The 26,175-nt window shown below is 40.6% G+C and overlaps 1 long non-coding RNA gene and 3 other non-coding genes across 4 annotated transcripts; all 4 read left to right on the top strand.

The window, feature by feature from the left end:
- Window positions 1-205: 205 nt before the first annotated feature.
- Window positions 206-277, top strand: trnat-ugu. The gene has a single exon. It is a non-coding gene; the product is annotated as a tRNA-Thr (tRNA).
- Window positions 278-7,268: 6,991 nt separating this feature from the next.
- Window positions 7,269-7,340, top strand: trnat-cgu. Its single transcript has one exon. It is a non-coding gene; the product is annotated as a tRNA-Thr (tRNA).
- A 6,045-nt stretch (window positions 7,341-13,385) lies between these two features.
- Window positions 13,386-13,457, top strand: trnat-cgu. The gene has a single exon. It is a non-coding gene; the product is annotated as a tRNA-Thr (tRNA).
- A 5,368-nt stretch (window positions 13,458-18,825) lies between these two features.
- On the top strand, window positions 18,826-25,257 carry LOC120435691. The gene is made up of 2 exons (XR_005609841.1): window positions 18,826-19,267; window positions 23,099-25,257. It is a non-coding gene; the product is annotated as an uncharacterized LOC120435691 (long non-coding RNA).
- The last annotated feature ends 918 nt before the right edge of the window (window positions 25,258-26,175 follow it).

Below are 26,175 nucleotides of genomic sequence, written 5' to 3'. Positions count from 1 at the left end.
AGTATTGGAGGAAATCATAGCATAATACAATGCAACAATAGATATGTGATCCCTGTGGGATCTTTAACACTTAATTAGAGACTGGACAATCTGCAGTTGATGTCTGCAGACAGGCTTATTTCCTGACGACCATACAGGAGCAGCAATGATAGCTGGAGGCATCAGGGAAGCACTGTCACTACATGACTGCCCTAAAGCTAAGTGGGGCATGGTGGCCAAGTGGAAAGGTGTTGGTCTTGTAAATCAACGGTCATGGGTTCAAACCCAATCCATGCCTTTAGGATGCATGGCGTAAGGTTATACATGAAAAGGATGTTTTCAGCGTGCCTCTTGTCATACATGGTCTAAATAGCTGCAAGTAGTTTTTGGTAGGGATGGACCAATATTATGTATCGGTATCGGTCCGATACTGACCTAAATTACTGGGTCGGATATTGGAGAGAACTAAAAAATGTAATCCGATCCATTAAATATCACAAAAGCACCTCACAAAACTTGCGACATGGTGTAACTCAGCTCATAACCTTAGCATGTCGGAGCAGTAGCCTATGCGTCACGTGATAGAGATAGGGCATGCGAGGCCTCTTGGTGGTCTGGTTGAGCATTTGGAGCCTCACTACCAAACCAGCATTTCATCTCCGAGGAAGTTATCCCAGAGAGAAGTAAAGCAAGTGTGTAAGTTCATCTCTGAATGTTTGTAAAGCATTCCCACGTTAAGCTTAAAACCGATATATGGAGCGACTGCCTCTTTTCTCTCTCTCCCTCTCCTGCTGCTACTTCAGTCATGAAACTGATCAATGATCAGCTGATCGGCTTTTCTGTCGCGAGTCCGTCTCTCTTCTTTGTTTTTGGCCCACTTTGCACCAGAAAGAGGAAACCAGCGGCTAAACAACAGCAGCACGTTTAAGCTTGATAAGCTGTTGTTAGAATTTTTTTAATATTAGTTTCTACACCGGGATCCTTTTCTACGTAGCTGACGGCTGGTAACTGTGCAGGGGCGGATCTAGCAAAGTTTAGCCAGGGGGGCAGGTAGGGCATGAACAGGGAAAAGGGGGCACAAAGACATACTTTTCTTTCTTATTCTCATTTAAAATATCTAGCTTTTAATAAATAATTATCTGAATCTTACACACAAAGTTTTAATCTGATGTAAAATGTATACAAGTCCATTACTGTATATAGTAACTATTAAGTTTATTATACCCTAGTAAGCTATAGTACTTTTTCCTTTGGGAAGATACCATCTGTACAGTCTGCAATTCTGTTGAAGAAAGATGTTGAATCTATTTAATTATTGTAGAAAAATAATTGATTTCTGTGCATTATTTCTTTTTTTTACAAGTGCATTAAAATTAAAGTTGCTTACGTCGATTAAGCATCACAAGGTGGAGGGTGGGGGGTGGTTCCATATTTTATTTGCTGGGAGTTTGCAACCCTATTAGTTAGGTTGCTTAATATTTCTGCTAAGTACTCTTTAAAATACCAGAATAGGGAGGATGGAGCAGGTTTAAGTTTATTAGATTGATCAGTATTGGTGAACTATGAAATATTTTGGGTGCAGTGTATTTTTTGCATACAGGTATAACAGAATAGCTTTAGTGTTTTGTTCTTTAAAACTTGAGTATGAACTTATACAAAATGGTAAATGGTAAATGGCCTGCATTTGTATAGCGCTTTATTCAGTCCCTAAGGACCCCAAAGCGCTTTACACTACATTCAGTCATTCACCCATTCACACACACATTCACACACTGGCGATGGCAAGCTACATTGTAGCCACAGCTGCCCTGGGGCGCGCCTCTGTCAGTGCGCAGCAAGATATTGAAAAATTAAAAAAGTGCTGCAAGATATTAAAAAAACAGTTTTATTGATTAAAAAATACACTATGTCGGATTCATATCGGTATCGGCAGATATCCAAATTTTTGATATCGGTATCGGACATAAAAAAGTGGTATCGTGCCATCTCTAGTTTTTGGGTCCTGTCGTTATTTACCTAATATCAGCCAGGTTTCAGAGTGAGCAGAGTTGAGAATGTTGTAAGGTCTCACAACATGGTGTTGGATTTCTTGAAGACTCGAAATTGACAGTAGTTTAAAATGTACGTCTGATTTGAACTAGGTCTGTATGTGTGCATGTTTATGTGACTGATATGTTTTAAATTTTTAATACCATGGTGTTAAATGTGAATAAGGCATTGCATGAAGACATGGGAGAGGTATGCTTTAGCTAGGTTAAGAAGAGAGGTGACGAAAAATTAAAGCTTCATGTCAAGAGAGAGCACTGCAGATGCAGTTTTCCCGATTAGAGTTGCACTTTTAGTTTTAGTTATTGTGGATAACTCCAGTGTCTCATATAGGGGTTGGTTTGATTATCGATTTTCCGATTAAAATCGATTCTAGCTTGAATAACGTGATATCAATTCAACAAAATCCTGAATTGATTTATAAATACAAATTTATTTTACCCAAAATGCCAGAATTTCAGGTTAAACCTCACAAAATTTCAACAACCACCAAACAGCTAAAACAATAAATGAGAGCAGGTAAGTGGATTCTGCACAAAGACGTAAACACAAAGTGCGGACCCACCGACGCATCAGAATCAGTTAGTTGTCGCCTTTCTCACGACGGTATGCACGTGGACACGCTGTCGGGGCTCAAAGCCAACAGCTCACTGATTCTGATGCGTCGGTGGGTCCGCACTTTGTGTTTACGTCTTTTTGCACTAGATTCTGAAGCTGCAGGTTTCATCACTCTCCAACCAAAATTGATTGAACTAGCAGCAAAAGAAGATCCAAACTACGCTTCACATTTCGCTTCACAGAAACATCGTCATGAATTCCCTCTTACTTTTGCTGTTTTGCTTCCACCACGATAAAATCACACTTCTCTCTACCTCTCTCAGGCTACGTCCACACTAATGCGTTTTCATTTGAGAACGCATCGTTTTCTCTCCGTTTTGGTCTACACTGAGATGGCGTTTTCCTCAAGGAAAAATGCAGCGTTTAAGAAATGCTCTCGAAAATGCATACATTTCAAAATGGAGCAGTGTGGACACTCGAAAACGCAGACTTTCTAAAACGATTTTAGTCGATTTTAGTCATCAAAAAAGATGCATGTCTCATCTCGCCGTTCAAAGACTGGGGACAGCACCTTCCTACGTGACAGCCATCAGGACTCGCTGTGATACCGAATGGTAGACTTGTAGTCAAGACCACTGAGACCAAGACAATATCAAGACCAGAGGGTATCGAGACCAAGACAAGACCAAGACCAAGTCAAATGAGACCAAGACCGAGACCAAGACCGACACAAAAAAGTCTTTAAACTGCAGCCAGATGCTGCTTCGTTTACGGGTATCAGGCATATTCATGTGTTTTTGCGATGCACTCCTCACCGCTGTCTACTGTCTCACTCACTTACTGAGAGGACAGACGCACGCTCCACTTGACTGTCGCGTCTCTCACCCTCTCTGTTTTTCACATAACGATATTATCCTATATCCTCGCATGTGATTGGCCACAATATGGAGGGATTGGAGCATAGCTGAGCCACTGTGTGAGAGCTGAGCAGCGAAAGGAAATTAAGTGAGGAGCCGGCTCTCGCTCAATGGGAGTCGACTCTTCTGATTCACTACAAAGCACTCTCTAAGCACGGCTCTGAGAGCTGATGCTTTTGAAATGACTGAAAGATATATTATGCTGTGTTTTGAGTTTTGTTCAAAAAAGAATGACTTAATATAGGAAAAAAATATATATCACATATGCGGGACACCTTAAACTAGTTTTTTAATTAAGCAGCAAGGCAGAACAAAATCAGGGCTGTATCAAGACACGAGGACTAAATCCCAATTCAACCAGACCCAGAACAGATCTGGAATTAAAACAGGACTACAACAGTTCAACATCAGGACTACTTAGGACTTAACCAAGACAGAACCAGAATCAAAACTAGATGATAGTAGCACTAAAAATCATCATAGACCTGCACTACACTTATTTTTTATTCTACCAAAGTACACTATTTAGATTCAGAAAAGTTTATATAATTATTTAGCCTTGTTGTGCAAACAAGCCTGCATAACTTAATAAATGTAGAATTTGAAAAGTAACAAATGGTATCTAAAAATATACACTAGGTACTAGATACATGTTCTGATGAGTTTTGGCAAACAACCATTTGACTAACATGTGTGTCTCACCTGCTCTTGTTCCATCTCTGTTCTGTCCTCATTCCCATCTCTCTCTCTGTTCCTCTCTCTCCCTTTTTATGCTGACAATCAAGCCAAACACCAGCGTCATCAAATATACAGTTGAAACCAGATAAAAACACAAACACTTTTTTAATTGTAACATCAAATCAGAATAAATGTTTATTTTTTTTATATTGATAAATATAAAAAACATATTTGTTAACTTTCAGAGTAAAGAGAGAAACTATCTGTATTTCTTAATTGTAAATGGCACCAAATTGTATTCAAAATTGAGCCACACTTATGGAGCTCCACAATTCTTTTCCTGGTGTTTTGTTGACATCTCTTGATTTTCACATGTCACAGAAACAGGCTCTGTGTTTTGCCTTATATGCATCCACAGGTGTGCCACCAATTTACTCACATGGACTCTACTAACCTATCAGAAGCTTCTTAAGCTCAGAATGGAATCGTCTGCAGTTTTCTTATTAATTAACAATAAACTTAGTGTATATGTACTCCTAAATTTGATGAAAGTGATAAAAAATAGACAGCTCTGTCTCTCTTTATTCTGTCATTTAACTAATTCAAAAGATATTTCAATATTTATTTATCTAAAACAAAACAAGTTTACTCTAAATTGATGTTGTACAGTAAAAAAATGTTCTTGTGTTTTCCATAAAGTGTATGTAAATATCTGGTTTAAACTGTGAATATACTGCTGTGTATTGAAATTCCTCTTGTTTTGCATAGAAATATACTGAACAACAAAGCATAATATGTAAAATAACATCTACCTGAGTTTTTTCTTTGAAAGAAGCTCCTTATGTCCATTGTTGTGTTCATCAGTACATAACTGAAACTGATTTCGTGCTTTATTTAGCCGTGGAGGGTAACAACTGAAAATATGAAATAAACACACATGTAAGCTAAGACTCTCTAAAAAAACAGCAGCATTGTTGTTCAGCTTTTCATTTCGCCATTTGTTGATTCACTCGAAGAGCAAGTAATGTAATATGGGTCAAGTGATCAGTTTGACATCAATCTTTTGTGATACACCGTCATATTTACATTATTTGTACAGTAGGAATGATTTGCTTTGGTACCTGGTCAAACTTAAGCTCTCTTCTGTCTGCCTGGCTGCACTTCTCCCACAGCAAACTCGCAAGCAGCAGCTTCTCCCCCCTCGCTCACATGCGTAAGTGCTGTGCTCAGTCGCCTAGTGCCTGAGCTCGGATCATACCAAAATTTGGGGGAATTTACGATTGTGCGCCATGTGCTTCGAATAATGTGTGTAGTTTTTGTTTTATACAGTTGTCAGTCAGACATCTAACTATGAAACAAATTACACTCCAAAAGACCCCGGGCTTCTGAAAAAATGACCCGGGCTTAAGCCCCCCCTCCCGCTCTGCAGATGGTTCACTCCAAATCTCCTGACCACTATGTCGATCTGAGAAAGAAAGACCGAGACAGCGAGACCAAGACAAGACCGAGGGATCCGAGACCAAGACAAGACCGAGACCAAGACAAGACCACATAAAAGTGGCCTCGAGACATCGAGCTCTACTAAATGGCTGTGTGGCTCGCCCCACCGGGCCCTCTGACCACCACCAGTAGGCAAACATGGGGTTAGTATCTTGCCCAAGGATATTTGGCATGCAGCCAGGATGCAGCCTGGGATCGAACCACCGACCTTCTGATTAGTGGCTGACCTGCTCTGCCACCTGAGCTACAGCCACCCCTACGTCATTCAGCTCAGGACTCAGCTGTTTAGACGCCAGTGCTTCGTGGTGTATGATACAGTGCATCCACTGCACATTGGGGGAGACGTGCTTGATGAATGCTTGCAGCCCTCCTTGTTTCTCAGCCATAGCCCGTGCCCTGTCTGTGCAGATCCCACGCAGTCCTCCCATTTCAGCTCAGCCTCTTTCAAGTAAGAGTCAGTGATTTTAAAGAGTTCTTCATCCATCTAGAGAGAAAAGCGGCTGTCACGCTCTTTATCATTAAACTGCTCTTCTATGTCCTTTGACATATTATAAATGTACCTGCAATGTAATGGTATTATTGGACAGAGGAGTGGCCCGCAGTTTGCTGGCTATTGTGTCATCAATCATAGTTGAAACCATATCCATAGCACAGGGAAGTATTAATTCCTTTAATTTTCTCCAAAATCAACAGTGCGCCTTATGTATGAATTCTGTTTGTGCTTACTGACCTTGAACCGATTTTATGTGGTACACGGTGCTCACAAATCTGTCAAAAAATGTTTTAGTATGACTTTGGTAAGCTACGAAGCCGCACCGCTTGATGGATTGTTGGAGAATTACGGCTACCGTAGTCAGGAGCAATGGCAACGCAGGATGCTGTACCTTACTTTTGTGCTGGTGCACCTAAGAAAAAAGTTAGGCACAACTGGAAAAAGTTAGTCTAGTGCCCTGGTTGAGCATGACAATTGAAAAGTTTTTGTGTAAAAAAAAAAAAAAAAAAAAAAATCCACTGTCTTGTCTTTGTGCTCTGGATGTTTTGTCTCCAAGTGTCGTCTTAGCTTGTTAAGCTTTAAACTGTCAGAAGCTAGCACTTTAAGACAGAGAACACACCCCAGCCTCTCCTCACTACACACCGTTGTGCAGGTGAAACCAAAGGCAAGATATGCTTCATCATATTTTCTAGTCTTTGGCTTAGAAGGAACTTGGTTTGGAAGCATATTTGATGAGGACACGGAATTAGATTTATGCCTCAAGTGTGATGCTTCTCTCAACATATGAACATCAGCAAGTTTTGAGGCATGGTGGCCAAGTGGTAAGGCATTGGTCTTGTAAACCAAAGCTCATGGGTTCAATCCCCGTACAGGCCTTTAGTACGAGACAAAGTGTTTGTAGTGAGCAATGATTCCTATCTAAGTCATATGCATTGGTCAGTTTCTGTTTGGCCCATTCTTCAGATCTGGCTCTGAACTCTCCATTTTGTGTCGCCAGAGTTTCTTACAATTATAACTGGAAGGCGATTTAATCTGATTTGATAAAATTTTAAGAAAAAGAGTCTCTGTATGTGTGCAAGTGTATGTGGCCAAAATGAGGCATGGTGGCCAAGTGGTAAGGCGTTGGTCTCGTAAACCAAAGATCATGGGTTCGATCCCCATCCGTGCCGTTCCTATGAGCCTGAATAGTACACATGCCTATATGCAAGGCTTGAGGTAGGCAAAGTACTGATTTTTTTTTTAGACTCAGTAACAGCACGACAGTTCACTAATGATGTCTGTTAATCAGAATCAGAAAGGGTTTTATTGCCAAATGCTGAATAGGTTAATAACATTAGGAAAATGCTGCTGTACTTAGTGCAAAACATACTGTAAGAAAAACACTTAAATAAACATAAAAGTAAAAGTTAAAAGTGCTAAGCAGATTGATATATACATGTACGCAGGTAATTAGAATAGAATGGAATAGAATAGAATGCCTTTATTGTCACTATACAGTTGTACAATGAGATACAGAGCATCTCCTACTCAGTGCAAACATGCTGGGGAGGGGGGTACAGTTCTGCAGCGCTATATACATATGGCCAGTATTAACAGAGGGAAAAAAAATACATATATATATATATATATATATATGTATAAAATGTACAAATATACAAGCCGGTTTTAAAAAAGTAATATGTAATAAATAGTGTTGTGTATATACAGTTGGGTTATTGCACATAGAATTGGTATTGCACAGTGGTGGTTCATAGAGGAAATGGGAAGAAAAAAATTGGGGGTGGGGGGCTGTGTTATCGGTGCATGTGTGAGTTCACTCCCCGTTGACCTAAAGGGGGGCTAAGTCGGTGCTGTGTCTCCTGAAGTCGACAATGAGCTCTTTGGTTTTCTTAGTGTTCAGTGCCAGGTTGTTTTCTGAACACCAGGCTGCCAGCTTCAGGGCTTTCTCTCTGTACTCTGCCTCGTCTCCCTTTGAGATGAGTCCGACTACCGTGGTGTCATCAGCAAACTTGATGATAAGATTGTCGTTGTGGGTCGAACTGCAGTCGTGGGTGTAGAGAGAATACAGGAGGGGGCTCAGCACACAGCCCTGTGGGGCAAAAATGGAACAGGTGTAGACAACACAGTATAGGGTCATGTGTTTGTGGTGGGAACAGTCATGTGGTTATTGTTCATGAGTCCAACAGCAGAGGGGAAGAAACTGTTCTTATGGCGAGAGGTTCTGGTGTGAATGGACCGGAGCCTCCTGCCTGAGGGGAGCAGGTCAAACAGACTGTGTCCAGGGTGAGAAGGGTCAGCCGTGATCCGAGCTGCACGCCCCAGTGTCCTGGAGGTGTACAGGTCCTGCAGAGATGGGAGTCTGCAGCCAATCACCTTCTCAGCAGAGCGCACAACACGCTGCAGTCTCTGTTTGTCCCTGATAGTGGCTCCAGCGTACCACACGGTGATGGAGAAGGTGAGGATGGACTCGATGATTGCAGTGTAGAATTGCATAATCGCATCGTCCATGTTGGCAGGTAGAATTTCTTCAGATGCCTCAGGAAGTACATCCTCTGCTGCGCCTTCTTTGTGACGGAGGTGATGGTGGGCTCCCACCTAAGTCCCTGGGTGATGGTGGTACCCAGGAAGTGGAATGAGTCCACAGTGGTGATAAGGGTGTCAGTCAGGATGATTGGGGGCTGTGTGCTTCCTGAAGTCCACAATAATCCCCACTGTCTTCTGGGCGTTCAGCACCAGATTGTTGTGCCTGCACCATGACATCAGATGTTCAACCTCCCTCCTGTAGGCAGACTCATCCCCGTCTGAGATGAGTCCAATAATGATGGTGTCATCTGCAAACTTAATTAGCTTGACAGACTGGTGGGTGGAGGTGCAGCAGTTAGTGTACAAGGAGAAGAGCAGAGGAGAAAGAACACAGCCCTGAGGGGAGCCGGTGCTGATGGTCCGGGAGTCCGAGACATTCTTCCCCAGCCTCACATGCTGCTTCCTGTCCGTCAGGAAGTCAGCGATCCAACGGCAGATGGGATCAGGCACATTCATCTGGGAAAGCTTGCCTTGGAGATGGTCTGGAAGGATGGTGTTGATGGCAGAGCTCAAGTCCACAAACAGGATCCTGGCGTAGGTTCCTGGGGAGTCCAGATGCTGCAGGATGAAGTGTAGAGCCATGTTGATAGCATCATCTACAGACCTGTTGGCTCTGTATGTAAACTGCTGGGGGTCCAGGAGGGGGGCCGTGAGGGTCTTGAGGTAGGAGAGAACCAGGCGCCCAAATGACTTCATGAGCACAGATGTCAGAGCCACAGGTCTGTAGTCATTTAGTCCAGAGATCCTTGACTTCTTGGGGACAGGGATTATGGTGGAGGACTTGAAGCAGGCAGGCACATGATATGCCTGCAGTGAGGAGTTGAAAATGCCAGAAAACACCGGGGCCAGCTCGTTTGCACACTGTCTGAGAGTGGCAGGAGACACACCGTCTGGGCCAGGAGCTTTCCAAGCATTCAGGCTCTTAAACTGCTTCCTCAGATCGGCTTCATGAATATGAAGGGTTGTGGTGGGAGAAGGTGGTGAGAAATCCTCCTTGGTGTGGGATGAGGAGGGGGGTGTTGTGGTTGAAGTCTTTGATGGTGGTGATGGGTCTGTGGTGGTGGGAGAGGGGGAGGTGGGGGGATGAGTGTCCAAGGTGTCTTATCTGTGTACCTTATCTGTGGAGTCAGCGCATACAAGTCGTCATTCAAACAAAGGTAAGTCAGCTCGAGTACTGCGTGTGAAATGCGTTTGATTTCACTGCAAACATTCAGATTAGTGCAGCATAAATTCATTCATGAGGCGGAAATTACAGTGAGAACATGTGGAGGCTGTTAGAGGGATAACATAGTGAGTTCAGTGCATTGATGTGACATTGTCCTGAAGGATTTAGTTATTCTTTATGGTCAAAGAAATTGCAATAATTTATTCATATTTATTATAAATAATTCTAATTATACATCTTGCTTCCATATTTGTATCCTGTGTCACTAAAAATACATTTTATTTTAATTTTATACATTGATTAATGACCTGCAGAATCTCCTTATCATATTAAGTGATTCATAATTGTCACTTTATGCTTTCTCCATCTTGAAAGTGATTACATCCTTGCATTACATACTTTAGGTTCATTTTCTGCAGGCAATATGTCTGTGAAGGTTCTCAGTCATCCAGGTCATCGTAGTCAAAGGAGTTTGCAAAGAAAAGCGTCTGGACTTCTTTAAGTTGCTTGAAGACGTTTCACCTCTCATCCGAGCTTCTTCAGTTGAAGAGTCCAACTGAAGAAGCTTCTCGGATGAGAGGTGAAACGTCTTCAAGCAACTTAAAGAAGTCCAGACGCTTTTCTTTGCAAACTCCTTTGACTTTCTGCAGGCAGGTTTCTGAGAGAGAACAGGCTGATTTAGAATATAACATGCAGCGTTGTATAGATGGATGCATAAAAAAAATGAAAAATTACATGTATGTGCTAACTTTCTAAACACTTTGTTACATTTATGATAAAGTAGATAAAACACATCTGTGTCGGCCTTGACTCATTAGTTCTTGTCATTAAATGAACTTTGTGTGTGTTTCAGGTACTGCACTCTCAAAGACTGAATGAACCGGCATTGCAGCCATGGGTCATTGTGAGCATCACAGGGAAGGTTGAAGCCGCCCACTGCACCTGTATGGCCGGAGTTGTGGAGACCTGCAGCCATGTCGCTGCTCTTCTGTTTAATGAATCATTTTTATGACTTGAAATTGAAAACATAAATTGAGCATTTTAATAACCTATGTACAAGTTTTGCAAGTCAAGTCAAGTCAAAGTTTATTTCTATAGCACATTTAAAAGACTAGTGTACATCAAAGTGCTTCACAATAAAACCACAATGCGGGCAGAACAAGGTACAAATAGTACAATTATGATTAAAATTACATTTACATGGTGTAGTGCAGGCCGAATGAAAGTCAAACTAATTTGCTTCAAAAGCTAAGTTGAACAGGTGTGTTTTTAAGTGTGATTTGAACGATTGAATTGATTCCGATGTACGGATATCGACTGGAAGAGTATTCCAGAGTCTAGGGGCGGCAATTGCCAAAGCATGGTCACACCTGGTTTTTAAACGAGACCTTGGTTGCATTAGGAGCAGTTGGCTGGAGGATCTTAGTGCTCTCTTTGGGTTGTACAGATCAAGGAGATCAGTTAAGTAGCTAGGGGCCAGGTTATTTAGAAATTTAAAAGTGAACAGAAGGATTTTGAAATCAATGTGATATTTGACGGGAAGCCAGTGTAAGTTAGCGAGGACAGGGGTGATATGCTCATGCCTTCTGGTGCCGGTTAAGAGGCATCCTGCCGCATTTTGGACTAATTGCAGGCGCTGAAGAAGGGTGAGTTGGAGGCCAAGGTAAAGAGAGTTGCAATAGTTCAATCTAGAAGTGATGAAGACATGGATAAGATTTTGGAGTTCTGTAGAGTTCTTGTCATATGACAAGGCTAGCCCTCCACCTCTACCCGAGGTCCTGGGAGAGCTCAGAAAGGCACAGCCCAGGGGAAGAAGTTCTGAAAAGGAAAAGGACTCCCCGGGGCGTATCCAAGTCTCCGTCAGGAACAAGAAATCTCGCCTTGATGAAAGAAAAAAGTCATTTAGGACGAAGGAATTGTTCATTAATGACCTGGTGTTAAGCAATGCAATCCGTATCGTAGTCACATGTGGCTATTTTTTTTTTATCATAACTCTGATTTTACGTGACCTATCAACACAATTTAAAAATTATTCTATAGTTTGATGTCTGCACTTTCAACACAAGTTTAAATTTAGAGTCAGGGTGGCTGCATGTTGTTTCTGTGTCTTAAATTAGTCATGTGATTTGGCATCCGTTGACCCCAGAATTTTAATATTTCCATGGCAACTTATACTCGATGGCTGCGATAAAGCCCTTTAAACCATTCTGCGTGGAAAAACTTGCAATACCAGTTTATATAGTTTATATATTGAGTTTATTCGATATCTAGCCCACCCCTAGCCTTTTGTTGGAGAAATCAAGTTAAACATGAATCATATAATTAAATATTTGAGGATTAGATGTGAAGATGCAATATGCTGAACCACCGTGTTCACATTTGAGACTAGAAAGTCTGATAGTCAGACGCATCTTGATAAGCTGGTGCCTGAAAATACTTCATTTCTTTTACTTGTAGTTTTGGATGTTATCTGTAATGGTCTCTGTAATGCTGCTAGTCCCACATTAAAAAATTTGTTAAGTTGTTGAAGTCAAGTGTGAAACTGCTGTCTGCTGGGCTGGCATCAACTTCTTAGGTTTGAGGTCAGCTTACTTTTTAACACTTTTATGTTAATAATATTATATGTTATTTGAATTTTTGGACTTTATTTGAGATGCCTATTTTTTGTTTTTTTCAAAAATTCTGCTTGCACACACTGTAATTGAAATTGCACTTTTTGAAAAATTCTCCAGTGTGCAGGTTTCAAGTGTGCCTTTGCTGTCTACCAGGCTGGAGACTTCACTGTAAAGGCTGAATAGTGAAGTCAAACTAACTTTTTAAAATTGTGAGTTATTAATATTTCACATGCATTATTATTATTTTTTTTACTTTTTTATTCTTGGGCACACTATTAATTATTAAAATCATACATGATACCTAAAGCATGAAGCTCCAGTTTGACGATAAAGGCAGACTTAACTATGACAAATTAATGAGTCCAATTAGAGACCAGTTTAGCACTAAAAGACAAGTTGTTTTAGTAGATTTACTGTTTACATTTCAGCCATTGCTTAGGCATATATGTAATGGAAAAAATACTTGTGTTCATTCAGTTCTGAAAAAACTTAGTTTTCACAGAACTTTAGGCTGGTCTTTCCACTATAGCAGGTAAAATAAGTATTTGACACATAATGAATTTTGTTAGAAGGTGTTAAAGGGTTAGGGGTTAGGTGTGGTAACCAAGTGGTAAGGTGTTGGTCTTGTCAACCAACGATCATGGGTTTAATCCCCATTCATGCCTTTAGTATGAACACAAAGTGTTAGACAGGCGTTTGGTTTGGCCCATTCTTTAGATCTGGCTCTGAACTCAGTATTCTGTGTCCTCATACTTTGTTATAATTATAACTGCCCTCTGATTTAATCTGATTTGACAAAATTTCAAGGGAAAGAGTCTCTGTATATGTGCAAGTGTATATACAGCAGACAAGGCATGGTGGCCAAGGGGTAAGGCGTTGGTCTCGTAAACTAAAGGTCATGGGTTCAATCCCCATCCATGCCTTTCCTGTTACATGCTTGCTCACTTACAATCATCTGTCCACACTGATAATAGAGTCACTATCAAATGAGCTACCTGGACAAGGTCGTAGTTTGAGTCATGGAGTATCTTCAATCCTTATACAAACATGAGTGACCACTGCTAATGATCAAAATTACACTAGACGTAGGCCAAATTAATTCAAAAGTTGATGATCTTTAGTTTCCAATACTAACATAGATGCAAGTCTCAGTGAGTCTTTAAACTGGTCAGTCAGAATAGATACATAGAAACACGAGTATACACATTTCCAGTCTTTTACAATTACTTATATGTACCGCTCAAGCTCATACTGAAGGCATGGATGGGGGTTTTTTGCAGGCCAACAAAAGCTTCAGGGTTTCGTCACTTAAGTTGGAGGAGGTGTCTTGGGAGAGGGAGAACTGGGCTTTTCTGCTTAGAATGCTCCTCGATGAAATGGCACAAAATGTATGTATGTATGGAGGACAATCACACAGTCCTTTTTTTATGACTTACCCCATGTCTCTCACTACATTGCGGAGTAATTTTGGCCCACTCTTCTTTGGATCAGTTAATTTAGGTTTGTAGGCATTCGTATTGTGTTAAGCATTGCAGTTGGGTTGAGGTCTGGACTTTCAATGAGCCATTGCAACACTGTGACCATTCTGCCTGATTTGCTGCTGTCCTGCTCCATCACTCAGTTTTATCCAAGCTTTAGCAGTCAGACAGATGGCCTCACATTTGACTCTAGAATACTCAAGAATACTACAGAGGAATTCATGGTTGTCTAAAAAATTGCAAGGTGCAAGGGTCCTCTGGCAGCACAGGTTTTTCCAGAGGTCTTGTGGTTTGTTACGATACAACTTTGCAAGCCTAAGCTGTGCTGTCACACTCTCTTTAGAGGTTTTCTCTTTGCAACCCTTTCAAAAAAACCATAGTCATTCAGTGTAATTGTTTTCTAATTTTGCTGTCTTGAACTTTAACATTTGCCAAATAACGACTTATCCTAAGGCTTTTCTGTGGCTATTTTTAAGTACAGGTCTTTTCCTTCTTCTTTTATTTTTTTGGTGTGCCACAAGGTTCTGTTTTGGTGCCCTTATTATTTCTATTATATCTGCTCCCTATTCAACATATGTTGAGCACCTTTAAAAGCATTTGCTATCACTGTTATGGAGATGACTTCAGTAATCTATCTCGTTTAAGGCCAAGATGTTTCTAAGCTGCAGATTCTAAATCGCTGCTTAGACTGAATTAAACGTTGGATGGCTGACAACTTTCTCCAACTAAATGAAAAAAACAAAAAAACAAAAATGGAAGTCAATGTCTGTGCACCTGGAAGATTTGTACCTAAGGTAATTAAAGCTCTCGATCCTCTTGCAACATTTGCTAAATCTGCTATGAGGAATTTTGGGGTAAGTTTTGACTCTGCTCTCACTTTGGAAATTCATATCATGTCAATCTCTGGTTCAATCTTGTTTTTAACACTTGGGAAATATTGCCAAGTTAAGTATCATCCTGTCACCCCAGACTCAGGAACTCTCTCCTTCCTGAACCTGAGATCTGTAGACTCCATGGTCTCTTTTAAGAAACAACTAAAGACTCATCTTTTCAGACTGGCATGTAGTTAACTCTTTTTTCTTTTCTTTTTTTTTATGCTTTTTGTTGTTGTTTTGAAGCACTTTGTGATCTTTGTCTTGATAGGTGCTATATAAATAAAATTTAATATACTGTGTTTCCCATAACTGGATATAGCAGCTGAATTGGGGTAGCTCAGCAGTTGTATTAGATACTGTCATCACTTTGATCCTTATAAGATTGTTAAAGACAAATATTTTTAGGAGTACCAGGAATCATACTAATGATCGGAACATACACTGCAGGGCCCAAAAAAAAGTTGCCACCAAAAAAAAGTCACACACTCTAATATTTCATTGGACTTGTCACGAAGGAACAGGGAGGACTCAGGCGCAGACTGAAATTACAGAAAACTGAATTTTATTTACACACTCCCGGTGCACTATATACAGGTGAGGGGAAAAGGGTCCAAGGTTCCCAGGGGTACAGGGAAGAATCAGGAAAGCGTCCTCTCTTGCTCAGCTCCACACGAACAGCACAATTCACTTGGAAAGGTCCTTTTCTCACACACGCCACTCTCACTGCTGCACTCACGAACAGGCTTCGGTGTCCAAACTTCCAAACCGAGCACGAAGAATCTGTACATAGAGATCAAGAATTAACATTAACATGGAGAATTTTCACGAAGAGAACTCAAAATTGGCTTAGGCTAAAGTAGCACTGACGAGCGTTACTCAATAGTCCAGCGGCGAGGTGCTCTCAGTCACTGCCTTAAGTAGTGAGAGCAAACGAGGTGAGGAGCCACAGGTGATTGCTTGCAGGTGGTGAAGGCCAGGGGCGGGAGCCCACAATGAGCTCCGCCCAGGCAGCGTGTAGAGAGAGTGAAAGGAGAGAGAGACAAAAGCAAAACACATGTAGCAACACAGGGCCAGCCGGGCAGGCACGGGGACCATGACAGGACTGCCTTTAGCTTTGATTACGGCACGCATTCACTGTGGCATTGTTCCGATAAGCTTCTGCAATGTCACACAATTTATTTCCATGTTGCATTAATTTTTCACCAAGAACTTGCAGTGATGATAGTAGAGTTTAAGCCTTCTCCAGCACATCCCAAAGATTCTCAATGGGGTTAAGGTCTGGACTCTGGTTCTGGGAGCATGACACATAATTTTCACACATGGGTTGGCCATCACACTCTTTCACAATTTGAGCCTGATGAATCCTGGCATTGTCATCTTGGAATATGCCCGTACCATCAGGGAAGAAAAAACCCATTGATGGAATAACCTTGTATAGTCAGATAGTCAGCTGACCTCATTCTTGGAGCACATTCTGTTGCTGAACCTAGACCTGACCAACTGCAGCAACCCCAGATCGTAGCACTACCCCCACAGGCTTGTACAGTAGGCACTAGGCATTATGGGTGCATCACTTCATCTGACTCACTTCTTACCCTGATGCGACCATCACTCTGGAGCAGGATAAATTTGGACTCATCAGACCACATGACCTTCCATTGCTTCTGAGTCCAATCTTCATGGTCCCTAGCAAATTGAAGCCTTTTTTCCTGTTTACCTTACTGATTAGTGGTTTTCTTATGGCTACACAGCTGTTCAGTCCCAATCCCTTGAGTACCCTTCGCATTGTACGTGTGGAAATGCTCTTACTTTCAGTATTAAACATAGCCCTGAGTTCTACTGTTGTTTTTCTTCGATTTGATTTCACCAAATGTTTAAGTGATCGCCGATCATGATCATTCAGGATTTTTTTCCAGCCACATTTCTTCCATGAATACAATGGGTCCCCACTATCCTTCCACTTTTTAATAATGCACTGGACAGTTCTTAACCCAATTTTAGTAGTTTCTGCAATCTCCTTAGATCAGGGGTGTCGAAGTCCAGGCCTCGAGGGCCGGTGTCCTGCAGGTTTTAGATAACACCCTGGGTGAACACACCTGAATCAAATGAGTAGTTCATTACCAGGCCTCTGGAGAACTACAAGACATGTTGAGGAGGTAATTTAGCCATTTGAATCAGCTGTGTTGGATCAAGGTCACATCCAAAACCTGCAGGACACCGGCCCTCGAGGCCTGGACTTCGACACCTGTGCCTTAGATGTTTTCTCTGCTTGATGGCTGCCAATGATTTGACCCTTCTCAAATACACTAATATCTTTTCCACGACCACAAGATGTGTCTTTCGACATGGTTGTTTAAGAAATGAGAAGCAACCCATTGCACCAGTTGAGGTTAACCCTGTCATGCATAGTGATCACTACCGTGGGCAGCTATTCAAAGGCTGTTTTCTTGTATTTGTGTCAGTGTTGATGGTATACTTGCACATAAACCACTACATTGGACACTGATGTGTCACTCCATACCTTGCCACCCACTGGTCGTTTAATGTTACTATAGATCAGTGGTTCCCAAACTTTTTTTGCCAGGCCCCCCTTTGTTTTACAAGAAAAATGTGTGGACGAGGAATACAGAGTTCGTCACGCAACGTCAAAGGTATGTGCCTCTTTTCACGTCACGCTGTGCGCCACGTTATTGTTTACATGAGATGAATTGCAGAATGGCAGATAGAGACAAAATACTGTTACTGTTAATCTGACTATCTTCAGGTTTTACACGCTTACATATACACACGCAGTTACTGTCCCTCCATTTAGAAAGGCAGACGCGTCATGGTGTGATTATTTTACGTGTAGTTGTTGTTTTCCTGTGTAATAATATTCAACATTGCTGTCAATACATTTTTCAAAAAATGCCTCTCTGTGCAAAATGGGTTTAAACACATAAACAACTGTGGGATACTGTTTGTCCGTGATTTGAACAGGGGGAACAAATTACGGCAGGATCAGCCTGATATTATTTGTATCCCACTGTAACTTTACTGCATAAAGAGCTAACATGTCCAAAATGTCAGGAGTAGTTAGTTATTACAAGAAGTGTTTGTGAACTAAAAATCAAGAATGTGGGATACTGTTTCGCCGTGATTTGGAGAGCCCAGCGCTGCTCCCGACGCAGGGAAAACTATTTGCAGGGGAGACCTACCTCGGCACTTGTGCAGGTGAAGCCAAAGGGAAGATATGCTTCACCATATTTTCTAGTCTTTGGCTTGGAAGGAAGTTGGTTTGGAAACATATTTGGCGATGCTTCATCTCCTGCTTTGCATTTGTGTGGGAGCCCCGTCAAAAACCTGTCCATTATGCTAGCAGTGTTTAAGCGTTCTTTTTTTTTTTTTTCTTTTCATACCGCGCCCCCCCCTGCAATGGCTCTGCACCCCCCCTAGGGGGCGGGCCCCACACCTTGGGAACCTCTGGTCTAAGGAGCTTGGAAAGAAAAGCACCTGGACTTCTTTAGGTTTCTTGAAGACTTTTCACCTTTCATCCGAGAAGCTTCTTAAGTTCTAAGAGCCATTGGTGGAGAGTCCCAGATTTTAAGCTCTATGGGAGTGTCCCTAAGAGGGTCATGGACCCCTTTTGATCCTCTGCCTATTCACACAAGCCAAGGTGTGAAAACAGGTGTGGTTCACAGTCAGCCTGCTGACTGCAGGTTTCCCCAATCCTGCAGTCAGCTGAGACTGAAGAAGTCACTTGGATGAGTGATGAAACATTTCTCCCACTGAAAACGCTACATCCAGATACTTTTAAATCCGCAACTTTTGGGGATTTACTTACCTGGATGATTGAGCATGCATCAAGATGAGTTTGTTCTGTTTATTTTCAGTTCTTTATTTTTATAATCCTGAACTCTTTTAGAGTAACTTTGCATGATTCACAATTCACAATAATCCATATTTATCTCATACTGGGCATTGCTGCAGTTTTGTCAGAAATAAGTTCCTGTTTCTTTACAACTCACATGTATGAAAAACCCACCTTCATTCTGACTGACTGTGTCGGTGACCATACAAGAAAATCTGTGCCAAATTAACATAATCAGAGTGATTAGAGCAGTCTGAAGCCTGAGTTTTTGGTTAACAGGGATGACTGACTTTATTATATGAAACTTTGGTCATGATTAATATTAACGTCCACAATTAGAATGGGATATGTATGACAGAAAGGTTAGAAGTTCAGGTTAGAAGTGTGTCACTGACAGCTTTCGTGTGTTTGCAGGACTTCATCTGTCCACAGGTGAGGGATCGTCAGTTACTCCACTACTTCCACAAGAAAGCCTCAGGACAGAGATTTGACATTAAAAAGTACAATGAGCTCAGAGACGAGCTAGCAAGGTGATGAAGACACAGCACTGATGTTTTTAGGCTTTAAATAGTGATAGTTTCATTGTGAGTTGTCATTCGACAAAAAGAAAAAATAACTGTTCATTTTTATTATCTTAAATCTAATCCAGAGAATTAATTTCCTCTGTTTGTATTGCAGTAATTCATATATATTTTATAAACAGTGTTGGGGAGTAACGGAATACATGTACCAGCGTTATGTTTTTAAAATACAAAATATTAGTAACTGTATTACCGTTTAAAAAGGTGATATTTAGAATACAGTTACTTTGTTGATATAAATGGATTACACGGCGGTGTTTTCCTGTTTCATATGTTAGGCTGTGCCCTCTCTATTTTTGGTAATTCCACGCCGGTGGAAACCCAAACAAAACACGCATTAAGAGGCTCTAATGCCTGTGTCTCAATCTCACGGTCCATGTCACCCCTACTTGCAGCCCGCATAATGACGTGAAGAAATATTTTTTTAAATTATTATTCAAAAAGTTATTTAATATGAAGGCAATAGGCAGAGTGTTACAGTCATAGCCCTAAAGAATGTAGCCTCATGGGCAGTGTAGTCCGTGCTGCAGGGAGAATGGACTGCCATACACGTTATGTGTCTGTGAGTGAGGGAGGGAGAAAAAGGAGAGTCCAAAAGTACCAGTTGTCACTGACCAGAAACGGGAGCTGGAAGCATGTAAATATAATAATAACCACCGCAGCCAAAAAGAGTGCCTGATGAGCCCAGATTTAAGTAAGCTATCAAGACTCGACTGTACACTGTGTTCGTGTTTTCCTCCGAAACAATAAGTTCTGTTGGAGCAGCCTTTCAACGCCTCTCTCTGTCTCTCACTAGCAAAGTTGACCCAGACAACAAAGTAAAGCTAGTTTTCGGCTACGAGCCCGACATGGAACCTGACGTATTAGCCAGAGGTCCCTTTATGGTTTTACGGCTTTGCGGTTCGGAGCCACGGACCTGTTTTATATACGCTCGGAATAGTTTTCTATATGAGCAAAAAGTGGAGCCTTACCTAATGTCCACCCTACTGTTACTCAATTTATATTAAGATTTAAAAATCTAGTTTATATTGGTATGGCGAATAGCCATCCATAATAGTAATAAATCACAGCAATGTCAAAGGAGTTTGCGAAGAAAAGCGTCTGGACTTCTTTAAGTTGCTTGAAGATGTTTCACCTCTCATCCGAGAAGCTTCTTCAGTTCTAAGGTCAAATGGCCGAGAGTCCCAGATTTAAACCCAGTGGGAGTTTCCCCCCAAAGAGGGACAAAGGACCCCCTGGTGATCCTCTAATCACATGAGCCAAGAGCTCACCCGAAACCCTGGCTGATTAGGTCCCACACCCGCTTTCACACCTTGGCTCATGTGATTAGAGGATCACCAGGGGTCCTTTGTCCCTCTTTGGGGATACTCCCACTGGGTTTAAATCTGGGACTCTCGCCATTTGACCTTAGAACTGAAGAAGCTTCTCGGATGAGAGGTGAAACGTCTTCAAGCAACTTAAAGAAGTCCAGACGCTTTTCTTCGCAAACTCCTTTGACTACGATGACCTGGATGACTGAGAACCTTCACAGACAAATCACAGCAATAGCACATTCATTTAGTTGTAAAAAGCATGATTAATATTTTAAGTAATCCAAAGTATTCAGAATACATTACTCTCATTGAGTAACGTAATGGAATACGTTACAAAATACATTTTGGGGCATGTATTCTGTAATCTGTAGTGGAATACATTTTAAAACTAACCTTCCCAACACTGTTTATTAACACACACATACTAGCAATGACCCATAATTTGCACCTCTTTGTTAGCACTGTATGTTCTAGCGTGTGTTACTTTAACAAACAATAAATGTCAAGTTTGTGAGTGTGATTGCAAAAATAATTCCATACATTTTTATTTTAGTAAGCATGTATATATAGATATATTAGTGCTGTGAGCGTTAATCTCGTTAAAATGACGCCATAACCGCATTAATGCGGCAAATCTCTTTTAGTGAGTTAATGCGGATTAGCGTGGTTAGCTCGTTAATGTGTTAGCGCCGTGCAGCCCCAAGCATGGAGCTATCCGCATTAACTCGCGTACGGAGATTTGCCACGTTAATGCGGTTATGGCGTTAACATCATTTTAACGAGATTAATGCTGACAACAATATATAAATATATATATATATATATATATATATATATATATATATATTTATATATTTTGCAGGTTTTGCCAAGCCTGCAACACTTGTTTAATCACAAAAATGTGAGATATTTTGAGTTACCAATTTAGTTACTAATGTAATTCAATTTAACAGTAGTAACAGTAGAGTGTTAAACACAGTATTCTCTTCTTCAGTATCACATAATTTTGTACACTGTATTCAGTAATTAACATGCAGTATAGAGAGACAAAGAATGCTTCATAGAACAACATCACTTTACAATACATATTTGCATAACAACACATATGATATTACATCAAACAAAACAAATTAATTTTACACACATAATTCACACAATTATAATTAATACCCTCACTTAAGTGATGATGTATGAATCCTGCTTCTGGGCCCAAACCCCTCTGCGTTGATTAAGGCTGTTGTGTTTTTAACATGTTTTAATGCTTTGGCTCTTGTTCTATTTAATCTGAACAACCCCTAAAAAAATTACCACTAATCATTGGCAGCACATTTTAAAGCTCAGTTTTTTAAAACCTTACGATGTAACTACAGCCCAGCCCATGCAGCAGTATATTAATGACTAACCTCGTATTGTGGATGGATTATCTCAGTTGTTCTCCTGACTTAAGTTTGGTCCGTTTACAGCATCCTGCCATGCAATTGCATTTGACTCTAACCATCTGGAACCCTCATGTTAACTTTTATTGAGTGGAAAAAAGTTATCGTTTGTCCTCCAGCTTCACCGTGTTTATGTTATGCTAACCATAACCCTGTAGCTAGCCACCACATAGCACATCATTATATACCAGCTAGCCCAACTTCAGTAACCCTACAAACGTCACTGCTGTTTAGTTTTCTGTCTTCATTTATGTTGGAAGTGATAGCCGAGCTGTACGTTTTAATTTTTCAGAAATCCCTCAGTCAGAACATGGTATATAATCTTTAGATAGAAACTACCGAGCTAACTACCTGCTAACTTCAAACTCTGTTACACTTAATAAATTCTGTTTTTGTAAGTCCCTGAATGTTAAACTTAATTGTTATACCTGGTGCAGCAGCCACACTGATCATTGTATTAAAGATGAATGAATTTAGACAGTTTTTAACTGTCAGTGATGCCGCAGAGTTCATTTGACTTTGGGACATGAAGAGGATTTTGGACCTGGAAACAGCTAATGATGTCAGACTTAAAGAGTGGATATTGATTGATTCCCCACCTACATCCTTGTTGCAATGCTGCCAGCATTGTGATGCTGGGCTTCTATTACATAATGACATAATTCTCTTGGAAATTCTTGGAATTCATGGAAATCACAAGATAGTGTGATGTCTAGTATGTTTCTGATCACAAGATGTGATCAGAAACATACTAGACACGGGGAACTAAAAATGAGACCCAAGAACTTGAACTAACAAACTCAGTCTCTAGTTTTGTATTCTCTAGTAGATCTAACTAATACAGAACTACAATATGAAAATCTCATAAATCCAAACGAATGACTCGCAAAGCCAAATAAGCTCAAAAGGTGAGTCACAGAACCAGGATAATGACAACTATGTCATCCAAATGTAGGGAAAATGTTCATATATAATCTTGCATATTGTGTCTGATCAATATTTTTGATGTCCTCTGGTATTTTTGTTCTTAGGTGGACGCTGATCTGAGGAAGCTGAGGAACGCTATCAAGCTGCAGCTGCCAGTGGATCAGATCCAGCCTCAAAGAGCCAGTGTTTAACAGTTAACATTTCTAACTGGAAACTGGAATTTCTGGGTGGTGACTGCTCCAGTTTTTCTTTTTTTTCTTTGTTTTTCTAGATTGTATGCTATAGTCACACTGGGGAAAACACTGGCACAATTAAAAATGTTGTGACTACGTGCAATGATTTTGCAAACTTGTTGCTCGTTGAAGACAGGTACCAGGTCTGTGACCACTCACAGTCAGCTGCCATCTTGAAAGCTACTTCAAAACAACAAAATATAAGAAAACAAACAAACAAACAAAAAAAAATAGAGTCAGCATGGTTTCTCCATCAGTTTACACTTGTATGGGATCAAGTGGGCAATTCCATTCCATCTTTGATAAAACATCAAGCAACTATGGTAAACTGATGACAATCGCAAATCTGTTGTCGTCTGTAAAAATAGAAATTCACATCAGGTACTTGCATTCAGAGTCCAGGCAGAACCTCATAAATCTGAAAGAGAGATTTGGAAATCCTCCACAAATAGTAACATAGTTGTTGCAGGATCGCGATTTAACTGCCAAATGACACAATCACTCAGCAACCTTGCTTAAATATAGGAATATAACCAGAACACAAACACATGAGTCAAGTGGCCTGTTGCAATGAGATACAACACAGACAACTGAAGAAGATGCAGTGAGTCTAAGTCAGACTGCAACTGGTTGGAGACCAGTTGCCTCTCACCAGGCACTTGCCTCTCACTTTGCCATGAACACCTGCAGCCTCATGGGTTAACAGCTGGTCACTGCAATGATTTGCAATTTGTTATCTAATGTAAAAGTTTTCAATAAAATCACTGGGGACCCAACATTGTTTCTAATTCTCAAAGAGATTGCCAGCCTGCGCTCTAGGGTGACATTAGGCAACCAGATGGATTTCTGTTTCACTACAGCACTTTTACACTAAAGTTTTATTTCACTTGAAACATGTAAATGAATAAACAAATTAAATAATTTCAAACTGACTCAACTCAACTGCTTCGTCTAGCTTTGTCTTGGTTGTGTTTTTGACTTTCAGGGCGCAGTCCTGAAGCTTTTCTGTAGCTGCTGATTCTTTAATGTCTGTTTTGCTAGTAAGGACAATAAAAACACTATTTCTTTTTTCAGTTATGTAAGATTTACATCACAATTACATCAAATGAAAAAAAGTGTAATTGCTCTGAGAAATTTTTATTACTAGGAATAAACTTTGAAGCATTGTTTTGTATTTTACTTTCGTGTTGTAACAGGTAAAAAAAAACATTCAGCTTCATCACCAGTGTGTACAAACACATGTAAAAACTTTGAAAAAGCAAACTCAGAGTGAAGAGAAACTAAGTCAGGAGGAGGGAAATGCTTCACTGGCAGAGTCCTCTTAAAGTACCAAAGAATATATAGCTCATGTAATGGTGAAAGGGATGTTTCAGTCACAACTCATGTCAGAGCTTTAGCATTAGTTAATCTTCAAAGTTTTTATCAGTCATTATAGCTGTTACTTCAGCAGTCTGATTTCCTACAAACTATATTCAGAAATTGAAATAATTATTGAATAATTAAATAATCAGCCTGTCATGATCCTGGGCCATGTTGGCCCAGTATTCTTAGTTTTCGTGTGTTTTGTATTTTGTTCTTTATTTATGCCGTGGTTCCTAGGTTGTTCTGTTAAGTTGTCCCTTATTTTGACTTCCCCTTGTGACCTTTACCCCCTGTGTGCCCCTCTGTGTGTCTGTGAGCCCTCATCTCCCCTCCTTGTGTTTTATTCCATGTTTCCCAAGCCCACTATGCCTGTGCTCTCTCTCCTCCTGTCTGCACCTCTGTACTTCCTGTGTTACTTTGACAGTCTCCCGTCAGTGTTATGTTTACCCCTGCCATGTCTCGTTATGATTATCTGTGTCAGCTGTGTTCCCCGTGTGTTCCCACTTCCTTCGTTAACCCTCTGTGTATTAATGTGCATGTCTCCCTCAGTTCAGCATCGTGTTCTACCTCATTCATGGCCGTGTGTTTCTCTGTGTACCAGTGTATCGTTTCCCAGTGTAGTTTGTTTCACCATTTCCCTCCAGCAATAAAGCTGTGTTTTGAGTTCATTCCTGCCTCTGTGAGCTTGCGTTTGGGTCCACTTCCTGCCTGCCACACAGCCGAATCATGACACAGCCCACTGAAACCTGGAACTAAAAAAAAAAACTACAACTCATTCATGAACTATAAAACTGACTCTAATAAGCTATATCTTCAAATGAGCTTCAGTCTGCAGAAAGGCCCTAGGTAGGCTTCCCATTTTCCTGCTAACTTTTTGTCATTTTTGTTGACCCAATAGCAGAAGAAATCTAATGCAATAGAAACATTCAAACTGACAACAAAGACCATAAGATATGCGTATATGCTGATGATGTATTACTATTTCATAGGACCTCACAAACCTTTCTTCTGAAGAATTTAATTCTAAAATAAATTCTTATCTCCATCAGACTACTCCATCAACTGGAGTAATTCAACAGTTCTGCCACTGAATTGTAATTTTCAGAATATCTCCACCCCTCGGGTATGGTCAGTAACATTAGATATTTAGATTTTTCAGAAAGGTTCATTGACTTGGTATGGCTGAATCATATTCCTCTACTAAAAATGGTAGAGGATGATCTCACACGTTGGAAAACTTTAACCATATTAGTCATGGGGAGAGTTGCCACCATTAAAAGGATGGTACTGCTGAAATTCAACTATATGTTCTCACTGATCCCTAATAAACCCGCTACTGCTTGATATAAGTCACTAGATTCAAACATTTCAAAATACAACTGTATAGTGATTATAAAGGCATTCTATTCTATTCTAACCCAAAAAAAAAACCCATCACGAATGAGTTTCAACACTCTTTTAATCGCCTCTTCTTATAAAATAGATTACTGTGTGTTTTAAAATGGATCAAATTAAGCTTATTAGACACCTCATGGTTGGACCTAGAGCTAGCATTCTATGAAAAAATGATCCGCTTTATATTAGCT

Source organism: Oreochromis aureus, linkage group 3 (assembly GCF_013358895.1).
Source record: "Oreochromis aureus strain Israel breed Guangdong linkage group 3, ZZ_aureus, whole genome shotgun sequence".
NCBI classification, from domain to species: domain Eukaryota; kingdom Metazoa; phylum Chordata; class Actinopteri; order Cichliformes; family Cichlidae; genus Oreochromis; species Oreochromis aureus.
This window is presented reverse-complemented; position numbering and strand designations above follow the sequence as displayed.